Source organism: Coturnix japonica, chromosome 10 (genome assembly GCF_001577835.2).
Source record: "Coturnix japonica isolate 7356 chromosome 10, Coturnix japonica 2.1, whole genome shotgun sequence".
NCBI lineage: Eukaryota > Metazoa > Chordata > Aves > Galliformes > Phasianidae > Coturnix > Coturnix japonica.
The window spans coordinates 171,604-181,516 of record NC_029525.1 but is presented as its reverse complement, the minus strand read 5'-3'; positions in this window follow the sequence as shown (position 1 = coordinate 181,516).

Sequence of the window (9,913 nt, the reverse complement as noted above, 5' to 3'; positions counted from 1 at the left end):
CTCTGGAGTGCCACTAGAGAAACCTCACCTAGGCAATATTTCTATGCACAGCGGGTTGCAATGAATCATATCCAGAAGTGTTTTCCAGGCAGAAAACAGCCACTCAGGCTCTGCACAAGTCAAACAAGGAATGCTTTCGAAGGAAGCAGCACTGGACTTTCTAGTTCCAGGAAAAGTTCAAAGCCCTTTAGTTATGTCCCTGATGAGGAAAGCAAAACTTTGGGAGGCATGACTCGAGGAGCTCTGCTATTTCTGGCATGGGCAGGGCACCATTTCCACTGCTTTCCACAGCTGCGTGACTCATATGTGCCTGCAGTTCAGGGTTTTTCCCAACTCTTCCACATCATGATGACAGATAAGTGCTCTGGGAGGCTGATGCTATATTAGTTTGTACTTGAAATGCAAGATGTGGGCTGTTTCAGTGCTGACCCTCAAGAAATAATCTTCCATGTTTGGCACCCTGCCCTGAGCCTCTCCTAAAAAGGAGGCCATGCAGGACTTTGGTCAGTGAGATGAATATGCTGAGCAAAGCAGGAGAATGAGAGTATGGGTCTCTTTCAGGGAAGGATGTATATTACTTTGATCATGCTTACACACCAAGATTTGGTGATTCCAAACAGAAATTGATTCCCTCACTTTGGACTAGCCATGCCTGTAACTCCTCTGATCATCCCAGGGAATGCATGCTGAAACACACTCCACATGATCGTCACCTTTCCTCGCTTCTCCAGTCTGGCTTTCTTCCCCATTTCTGACACTGGCTCACATTTACTTCTCCTCAGTCATCAAGTAGTGTTAGTAGTGTTGTCGGGAAGAGGGGACACACACAGGCTTGGACTGGGGAGTGCTAAGCAGTTGTTCCCAGGCATTCCAGCTGCGAAACCTCACCTGGGTGAGCTTTCATCATTTACCGGGTTGGAGCAGATCATGTCCTGTCCAAGAGAAAACAAGTCACATAGGCATCTGCACTAATCACACAAAGGCAGTGCTTTCAATGGAAGCAGCAGATCTATCATCAAACCTAAATCTCCCCTCTTTTGGTTTAAATTTGGTTTAAAAAGGGCTTCTCTTTTCACCATCAGACTCAGCTTAAAGTCATCGGCACACCTGCCCAGGGCACACCCAATTCTATTGACTACGTTGCTGATCAAGATGTTGGGAGAGCATGAACATTAGCATGATGAGTATAGGAAACATACTTATTATCCTCAACACTGGTTACCGGGGGATTTCCTCTAGCTCCAAACAATGTTTCCATGCCATTGAGCTTGAAAACATCTATAGACACATGGGTCTTTTCTCTCATGTGGGACTGTTCAATCCTGATATTCTGACTGAACGCAGCATACTACGTCCTTCACGTCTCTGCATGGAGAGCATTTCAGAGATGACCTCTGCTGTATTTCACTCATCACTTTCAATGAAGCTGCTGGCAGTACGCATTTGGTTGGTAAAAGCGTGATGACATGCTCAACCAAGCACAGAGTGATTCTTCAGAGATGACAGGGAACATGTGACGTGCCTATAGACATTCCCTGTCAGCAACCTCTTGTGAGAGGAGCATCTCACTCCCAGTGCTACTTTTCCTTGTTATGAATCAGACTTTGTTGCCATTCCTTTTGCAGAAAACAAACCAAAAACCAAGCAATGTATTTTTTCGCAAGCATATGTTGAGTACTAGCAGTGCCTTTAAGGTCTTCATCCCTGCTGCAGTCCTGTAAATCTGGGCCTAACTTTTCCGTTTGGGATTAGTGCAACCTTAATGTTTTGATGGAACTTCCTTCACCATCTACAGCACATCTCTGATGATGCACAGGGAGAAACGTCTCGCAGGTTTAGCCAGAGAACTTACACCGAACGCACTTGAGAGCTAACCACTGGTGTCCATCACTGTACTCTGTCCAGGTGGAGGCTGGTGACGGGCAGTTTTCCCTAGGGGTCTGTGTTGAGACCGGTGTAGAAACATCTTTATCAGTGACACTGATGATGGGCTTAAGTGCAGCCATAGCAAGTTTGCCAATCACACCAAGCTGGGTGGTTTGGTTGGCACATTAAGATGATGTGAAGCCATCCTGAGGGAGCTCAGCAAACTGGAAAGGAGAGCCCGTGTGAACGACCTAAGATTCAACATAGCAAAGTGCAAGATTCTGCATCTGGGTTGGAGTAACACCAGATGTATATGCAGTCTGGGAGAAGACCTCCTTGAGAGAAGCAATGTGGAGAAGGATCTGGGGGGCTTAAAGATGAAAATGTGTACATGAACCCAGAATTGTGCTCTTGCAGCTCTGAAGGCCATATGCTTCCTGGGCTCAACCAGATGAGCTGGCCAGCCAGGACACGGAGGTGATTGTCCCGCTCTACTCTGCCCTTGTGAGGTCTAATATGGAGTACTGCATCCAGGACTGGGGCCCCCAGTACAGGAGCTGTTGCAGAGTCCAGAGAAGGGTCAAGCAGATGATCCAAGCTCTGGAACACAACGGTCCTGTCGGCACGACACGCTCAGGATGGAGCGGGACTGTTCAATCTGGAGAAGTGAGCAAGGGAGTAGGGAACCTCGATTGCAGCCTTCCAGTATTTTAAAAGGGAATAACCTCTGTTTTATAACTATTTTTTTTTTAAATAATCAGGAGGGGAATCAACTTTTTACTCAGCTAGACAGTGATAGGACATTGTGTTAAAGCTTAGAAGGTTCACGGGAGCTCGCCTTTCTGGTTTGTTGAGGTCCCTCAGGATGTCTTCATGTCCTCACTCTTGAGTGTGCCATCCAAAGGGCACCCATTGCATGCTGTGGGACCCGCATGAGAAGAGTGTGGCTGTGTTCTGTTCTGCAAGCACAGCATTCCTCTAAAGTCTCCTGTCTGTCCATGTCTGTGCTGCAGAAGGCACAGAGCAAGTATGCAAGCTGGTCTCATGGTGTAAAGTTCGTAGCACTCTGGACTCTGAATTCCAGCGATGCTGAGTTCAAATCTCAGTGAGGACCTTCTACGTTTTGGGCTCCCACAAGCTTTGCCCACAGCTGACATGCACCTAGGTCCTGGGAAAGTGAACTTCCTTCATGCATTCCAGTCATCCTTCCGCTGCTCCTTCCTTCTCTGTAGCTTTTAGAAATGTAACAGCCTTCCCTTCTGCACCATGGTCCCATCCACACCTGTCTAGCTTCAGTGAAACACAGGCCCGGACCCTTTCTTTGGTTGCCTTCTGAGTTGATGGGCTGCTGCCCTTGTGAGCGGAAAACCAGCAGTATGGCCACTGTGTATCCCACAGCCAGATGAGAGCAGACCCTGCAGTGCAGAGGCCTGCTCACGGCATGGTCGAGAAGAGGAGTGGCTCGTGTTCCCAGAGCCATGTCTGGGGTGTATGTAGTTGTTATTCCACGAGACAGACTCCTCAACATCCCTGGAAAAGCCCATTTCCCCACCGGTTCGACCCGATCTTCGACAGAACATGAGGAATACTATGTGTGGTTGTTTCCGTGGATCCCACCTGATGTCGCATGTGCTTTTTGATTTCCCCTCACAGGGGCAGCCCACTGATGAAGAGACTGGTCTCTCTTTGTGCTTCTTCTTCCAGTTCCAACTCCCTCTGGAAAGTATTTAAACACAATTTTTTCTACTGCAACATTCACACTCACCTGTTACTGTATAAAGCGCGTTATACGGGATGTAATTCGAAGTTTCAGGCACAGTGGAGGCGACGTGACAAGGGCAGCAGATTGCACCGCAGTTGTCCTCCTGTCAGTAAATGGTTAGTGTTTTTACAGAGTGACCCCGTAGAGGGTACCCGTCTAGCAGAGTAGGAACACCATTCTCAAAACGATGTACGTTTTGGATTACAGTATCTCAAGATGTGATGATTGATTTATACACGTGTCTGTAGCCAGAGCTAGGAGTTGGACTTGTTTGAACTTTTGGGTCACTTCAAATTGGGATATTGCATGGTATAGAAATCCTATGATCCTATCCCCGAGGTTTACTCCACTACAATCTCTGGCCGGCTTTGCTCTGCCAACATTCATTCCCCGGCCTGAAGGGCCTTGGATGCACTCTACTGTAGAGGAACTGAGGGCAGTGTTCCATTACCTGAAAGACTCTTTGCTTCTTTTATATCAGGAGGTTCCCTGAAGATTGAACGTTCCATAGCCAGTGTTCCTTGGTGAAAACTGACCAAGTAGTGGTGCTTTCTCCAGCCTGGGAAGGAAGCTTAAGCCTGGCACGGTGTAGAGGCTGTTGCGAGCCCACAAATCGTGTACAGAAGTGAGAATCTTACGTGATCCTCTCTTGTCCAGAGGCCTGAATGGCCTGCTTTTTTGAAGAAGGAAGAGGGCAAGCGAGCCAAACCCTGAAGGCTCTTTGTTGTGGGCCAGGATGCAACATCCATTCCACGCATTTTCAAAGTACAAAGGCCACATGGGATCAAGCCACCCAGTGCACCTATCAGTTCACCATATGCGGAAGAGCGGGGAAAACCCTTGGAAGTGCAGTCACACAAAGCTAGTCACGTAGCTGTGGGAGTGCAGAGCTTCTGGGACTCGTTTCCTCCACTGCCTGATTTCCTCATCAAAGGCATTTCAAAATTCTGTGGTGCCGTTCCTGAAAAAACAAATTTTTAAGCATTTTTTTAAACCAAAACATTTTTTTGGTTTTTTTTTCCTCCTGCGGCCATCCATAGCCTTTCCTTTTCATGGCTGGTGCAGAGCTTGCAGTTAACTCACGCTGGAGTGGAAAGCGGCCTTTTCGTGATGATCTACTCCACCCCACTAGTGGTTGCAGGCCCATCCTAGAGAGGCTTTCTAGGTGGGGATTACGTCACCCTTTTGTTATGGCTCACCCACTACAGGGGTGTTTTCAATCTAAGTCCTGGCCCTAAATGCACTCTATTCCTTTCCATTTTCCCTGCTGATGCGTTTAACCTATTGCGCCGCTTTTGGTTGAAAGTAAAGAGGCATGTGCGCCACCAATAAAGGAACTCATTTCACCTGAGAAGGGGGTTCTGATGTACTCGACACCCACAACTAACAGCAGGCTCTCTCTCTTGAGACTTACATGCCCACAAGTGAAGGATTCCTGTGCCAGCTTCTGCCTGCGCCGCCACAAGGGGCCATCTTCCTCCCCCAGGGCACTCAGTTCCAGCTGCCAGGGGACATTAAAGCATTCCCCTCTCCTCCTCAGAGCCACCAGTGCGTTTGATTTCCCTTTCCGAGGACACCACGTACGGGGGTGATGCTGAGAACTACCGGGGGGAGATCTGTCCTTCTCTGGTCAAAGGGCATCAAGGACCAGTCTGTCTGAATCTAATCTCTCTCTTGTCTCAAGTGAATATCCCTCGTTCGTCCGCCATGGCTTTCCATCTCTCTGCAGCTGGCTGGGACATGGAAAAATTCTTCCTTTGGGAGAGGATGGCTGAATGTGTATCATGCAGAGCACAGTGTTATTTTCCTGAGAAGGTAGTTGTTGCAAGACACAGTTGGCAGCAGACCATACAAAATATAGAACTGAATGTTATTGAATCACTCCGCTGCCACAGTAAAAAGGACTTTCTCCCTCTCTGTGTTTTCGTCAATAACTAAGGGGACTCTGATATAATGAGGCTGCGATGCGTAAGTAATGGGAGGCAGGGAGCGAAAAATTCAAGGCAAACAGTCCTCCAGTTTATGGCTGCAGCACAGAAGGTTTTGAATGAGAAAGAAACAAATCGTTGCCAAATAGCAGATGGGAAGAGAAATCTATTACAGTCTTCAAGAGCAAGTAAGACAACGATCCGTCATTGTAAGGCTTTATTCTTCTTCCTTCCCTATATCGCACAGGCGCTCGCCTTGCATGGTGAGTTCAAATACAGCAGACGGGGGATGAGGCCTGCGCCGCAGCCATCTCTCTTGATGGGACTCGGCGTAGCCATGGGGGGGCAAAGGTTCTCCCTACTTGTATTGCGTCCGTGATAGTCGAGGTAATTGGCTGGAGGGCAGTGAGGCACACGTTGCTTTACTTATCAGAGCAGGGTGACGCAGTGGCTTCAGGAGAAAGAAATGACAAGACCCAAGAAGTGCTGCACAAGCATCTTTATTGAGAAGGAAAAATAACAAAGTGGCTCAGTAGCAGATGGTAAGAAATTTTGTTTTGCAGTTGCTTCAGAGAGGTAGAAGCATCACGAGTCCATCCTGTCTGGATTGTGTTCTTCAAAATGGGACAATTCCATCAGCTTCAAGCAAGTTAAAAGCTGCAGCGTGGCGCGAGGCCAGACACAGCCCGAAGCCCCCCGAGACCAAGGGAGCCCCCAGAAAGAGATGGGACGGCCCGCTGGTGCTGAGGGAACTGCCAACTGCAGCTGAACAGAGAGGAATTCCCACGGCTGTGCTCTGAGGGAAGGAGGAAGGGATGGGGGCCCGGCAGCGGTCACACCACAGGGGAGGCCTCGATACCACAGTCGAGTAGCGCAGCGGGGGCGACACAATGGCTCACTGCAGCTGCCTTGCCAGTTGGGGTTGGCCCAGAGGCACCGCAGGGGGATGGGACACAGGGTCTGCAGACGACATCTCTGCTGAGGGGAAAGCGGTGAAACACAGGCAGGAGGGAACACGGGACCCTAAAGTGGGTCAGGCTTTTCTTTTCTATGCTGTTCTCCCCACCGCATCCCTTGCTTCCGCTCTTGGCTCTGTATTTAGTTCTCAGGTACTCAGAAAGGAGACTGCAGAACTTGATTTGGCTAACAAAACCATTTAATTCAGGCTGTGCGCAATTCACCTAGTTGTACTGGAAAGTCTGGCAGCAAAATCTTTGATTTTATACAGATGCTTGTTGCACCAAGACAGCCTCCTGCGTAATCCTCGTGCCATAGCACAGATGAAAGATTGTTTGGTGTTGTAATAACACAAAAAGGGCTGAGATGAAGAGGTGTCACAGCTGCCTAGATTAAAAGATGGTACACTGCCCTTTTTGTTCCTCCTACCATCGCTCACTACGTTCATTCCACACATGCATGTCTCAGCCAGTTTTTGGAAAGGATACACAGGAGAGGAAAGACTGTAATCGTACGCCATATCAAAACCTGAAAAATTGAGGCATATAAAGACTGAGCCTGTCTAGATCTGGTCAGTTGCCATCTCCGTGCAGCATGACTCTGGAGGCGTTGCATCCTCACAGCTTGACCCCCGTTAATTCCTGACTTCCCTTGAAAGATCCAACCTTCTTCTCCACCTCTAACACACGCACCATTCTTTCCACAGGAAAATGAGAGTTTGCAGTCGTCTGAAATGTTTGGTATTGCCGATGCAATAACTGAGCGCCTTAAATGATTCAAAAACAGAGGAGCTTAACGTGACCAGCACTCAAAGCCCACATGGGGAGTCTGAGTGAGAAGGGAGGGCTTACGCTGGTTTCCTGGAGGAAAGGCGAAGGAAAGCAAAGACGATTGCTTGAGCCTTGCTGCAGCATGAGCGTTTTCATGCTGTGTTTCCTGAGCACGTGCTGACAGAAACATTCCATGGTCATGTAAAGCATCAAAACAGCTATGCGGTTGGTGATTGCATAGACCTTGCTAAGTAATTAATATCTTTGTCTTCTTTCACCTGAAATGTTTGGCTTGTCAAATTCATACTGGCCTCCCATCAAAACAGTTTCCATGTGTATTCCTTTGTCCTCAGGCCAATTGACTGAGTTTGGAGTTCTCCGTTTTAGGTTCTCGGGGATTTCAATTTGAATTTCCGTCATGCGGATGTCATTTGTTGCATTACTCGTTCCTGGTGTGCATGTCCACCAGTCCTGGGAACGTCATCCATGAAGGACACCAGTGGTTAGCTCTCAAGTGCATTCAGTGCAAGCTCTCCGTCTAAATCTGTGCTACATTTCTCTCCTGTGCATCATCAGAGATTGTCGCTATAGATGGTGGAGGAGTTCCATCCAAAAATCTCGGGATGGCGTATTTGAAGATGGTAAAAGAGGCCAGATCAACAGTGATGCAGCAGAGACAGTGAAGACCACAGAGAACTCCTTGTAGTCAACATGCGCTACAGAAACTGCATTGTTTGTTGGTTTGCTACATACCAAAGTAATGGCGATCAAGGCGATTCATAATAAGGGAGAGCAGAACTGGGAGCGAGACGCTCTCCTCTATAGAGATTGCTGTCAGGGATGTCTGTTCCCCTGCCACATATTCCCTGTCAAACTGCTTAGCTTCACTCCTTGGGGGAACGATGGTATCCTCCTGCTCTACGCAACCAGATGTGCTCTGCCACTGGTCTCTGTGACATTCTGTGATGAAGTACACAAGAATTCACCTCTGAAATGCTCTCATGCAGGCAATCTGAAAGTAACGCTATGAGACCGTTTCCTGTGCAATCAGAGACATGCAGGATAATGTTCCCAATTCATTCAGACAGAACATCAAGATTGTACAGTCTGAAATGCGAGAAAAGACCCACATGTCTATGGATGTTTTCAAGCTCAATGACATGGAAAAATTGCTTGGAGCTGGAGAAAATCCTCAAATCCTCCTGTAAGCTGCACTGAGGACTGTCAGTACATTTCCTGCACTCATCGCTCTAATGTTCATGCTTTCCAACAACTTGATCAGTAACATGGTCAGTAGAACTGAGCATGCCCACAGTAAGTATGCTGATGGCTCAAGGCTGAGTCTGGTGGTAAAAAGAGAAGGGGAAACATCTTTAAACCAAAAGAGGGGAGATCTAGGTTCTATGTCAGAAAGAAGTGTTCTGCTCTGAGGGTGGTAAGGTGCTGGACTGGGTTGGGTTGCGCCAAGAGCATGTGGAGGTAATGAAAGCCAAGAAGGGTAACTTCTGTCTCAAGTGGATTGTGACTAGGATGTTTGTAGCCACGTTCCGTGGCATTCCAAAGGCTTCTCTATCAGGCAGAAGACTGCTTGTGCACTCATCATTCTTTTTATCTCTTCCTCACTACGGTGGGCCATGCAGTCATATTCAGTGTGAGAACGTGTAGAGAGACATGATATTCTCTTTTGTGGGGAGTCCACCCCATGCATTTCAAATGTCAAAGTGACAGAACATCAGCCGCCCAGAGCATCTGCCATCATGTCATCATGATGGGGAAGAGTTGGGAAAAACCCTGAACCACATACACACACGAGTCACACGGCCGTGGAAAGCTGTGGAAATGGTGTCATGGCCTCAGGCATGCCAGGGATAGCAGATCTCGAAGAGTCATTCCTCCCAAGTGCCACTCTCCTCATCACAGACATTACTGAAGGTCTTTGAACCATTCCTGAGACAAGTGGAATGTCTAGTGCTGCTTCCTTCAATAGTGCTGCCTTTGTGTGACTAGTGCAGATCCTGTGTGACTTGACTTGGCTTGGAAAGGATTTCTGGATATGATCCACTCCAACCCGGTGTATGATGAAACCTCACTCAGGTGAGATTTCTCAGCTGCTCACCAGCAAACAACTTCTTGGCACTCCCCGGTCTAAGCTTGTGTGTGTCCCGTCTTCCTGACAACACTACCTGATGGCTGAGAAGTAGTAAATGCGAGCCAGTGTCAGAAATGGGGATGAAAGCCAGACTGGAGAAGCAAGGAAAAGGCGATGATCATGTGGAGCGTATTCACAGTGCGCCCCATGGGATGATCAGAGGCCTGGTGCTCCAGCCCTGTGAGTATAATGTGACATTGCTACAGAGAGTCTGAGGAACCAGGGTTTTCTTAGCTGCAAGGCTAATGTTTCTGCAGCGCCTTCCAGTGCCTAAGAAGAGGACGGAGTTGGCAGGAGGATGTAATTGCCCTCTGCTTGCATCCTTTACAGATGCCTAGCCACTGCAGCTACTCCAGATACACTGGACCAGGCAGAGGTAGTGTTTACAGATCAGAGATAGAGCTCTTGTGATGCATCTCAAAGGTTCATGACAATCCTTCATGTGAGCAACCAGAGGAACTCTCAGCAAGTATGGGCTCTG